This window comes from Neoarius graeffei, chromosome 10 (assembly GCF_027579695.1).
Source record: "Neoarius graeffei isolate fNeoGra1 chromosome 10, fNeoGra1.pri, whole genome shotgun sequence".
NCBI lineage: Eukaryota > Metazoa > Chordata > Actinopteri > Siluriformes > Ariidae > Neoarius > Neoarius graeffei.
In genome coordinates this window covers 69,328,946-69,330,939 of record NC_083578.1, presented here as the reverse complement: position 1 = coordinate 69,330,939, position 1,994 = coordinate 69,328,946, and positions in this window count along the sequence as shown.

Below are 1,994 nucleotides of genomic sequence, written 5' to 3'. Positions count from 1 at the left end.
TCCAGAATTATGCGTATCATATTAAGATGAAACCTTTTGCTAGTCTCAAGCAAATGCATCAGCTCTTTGTGTAGGAAGCTGAATAAGTAAATCACTGATGTTTAAAACTAAATGAGTAAACAGGATTAGAGAATATAAAGCAAACATTTATTGCGAGATAAATTACAGTCTTTACTTTTTAATAGGAAACTGGTGTGAATGATGATCTGCTTCCCCAATGCCTCTTAGTTTGTAACTGTTTTTTACAAATAGTAAGTTTTTGCACATGCATTCAATTCCAGAAATATCGATGTCCAGAATGGGGGGGGATTGATTGATTAATTAGAAATAAACATGATCTATATTCACGGTTTCCACTAAACTACCTTCTTTACTTTTAATAAAAATCAATTTTCTTTCATTCATTCATCTTCAGTAACCTATTCCAGAACACTAGATATGAGGATTGAAGACATCCTGGTGAGGATCCCAATCTTATAAAGCACCTGTAAAATCTTTTATGGTCCATCTTCAATGTTTTTTGTTGACATTTCGTTCATTCCTATTTGCCAGGAAGCAAACTGACACGAGCACACTTTCCATATGCACAGTCAGGATGATGGTGTGTTATGAATTAAGAACAGTTGCTTCTTAAATTGAATTGCAATATTCAGTTGATAATTTGGGTTGCCGAGTTTTAAATTTAGCTTACAAAACACCACATCCAAAACGACAAGCTGTTTGGAAGAGGTTGCACGAAAGAACAGGCATCATGGGAACTCCAGCTGAAATCATGTGATGTGGTCAGATGAGAGCACAATTGGGCCATTTGGTCATGCAGCTGGTGAAACCAAACCAGTGTAGCTAACCTTCAAAAAGGAGAAAAATATTGAGTTAAAATAAAACTCTAGCCCTGCAATGGACCGTCGTGTGCAGGGTGGATTTTTGCTTTGTGCCAGTGATTTTGGGAAAGGCTCTGTGTTCACTGTGACCCAAGCTATTGGTTACTGAAGATGAATAAATGAAGCGGTAGAGTGCCCCCATATGTTTGAACTCTGACATTACAAACTATGTATTATTCATGGCGTGTTGTATACTTTTGTTTGTTTTCATGACAGGTGCCAATATTTTTAGTTGAGTGTAAAATCAATGGGCCTCATTTATCAAGTTTTTGTAGGGCTCATCATCATCGTTGCTGCCGAACCCAGTCCAGGCTTGAGGCGAACCATGTTTGGTTGGCTTGGCCAGAATTGCAGCAGTAGGGTGGCCAGTTCCTTTCTGCGCGCACACACGTTCACACCTATGGATAATTTCGAGTTGCCAGTTAACCTAACTACATGTTTTTGGACTGTGGGGGAAACCAGAGCACCCGGAGAAAACCCATTCAGACACGGGGAGAACGTGCAAACTCCACGCAGAAAGGTGTCCATTGGCCAGTTGGCTCGAGCTCAGAACCTTCTTACTGTGAGGCGACAGTGCTAACCACTGCACCGCCATGCCACCATTTTTTTTGTAGGGCTAAATGAACTAAAAATGTCTGACAGATTTTTAGCTGGCCTACAGCTGGATGAGCTTAAGTGATCATGCGTTGTCCGTCCACAATTTACAAAAATCACTACTTCTCCAACAGGATTGATCATATTTGGATCAAACTCACATATAATGTTCCCAAAGTGGGTGTGCATCAAAGTTAAGACAGTGGCGCCATCTGTCGTATTTACAATTTTATGGGCGTCTGAAATTTTTGGGTGGCTTGTCACATTAAACGCTACTCTTCGTAAACTGCTTGGACGTTTTCACTGAAACTCACCCAGAAGACTCTAAAGACATATTCCAGCAAGAGTCATATGTGCCAGGTGGTGCCATCTACCATGGATGAGTCTACAGGAGGGGTCATGTGCAATTTCACGAAAATCGCTACTCCTCCTACAGGAGTGATCAGATTTTAATCAAACTTGTATGGAATGTTCCCCAGGTTGGTATGTATAAAAGTTGTCAAGATGGTGGCGCCACCT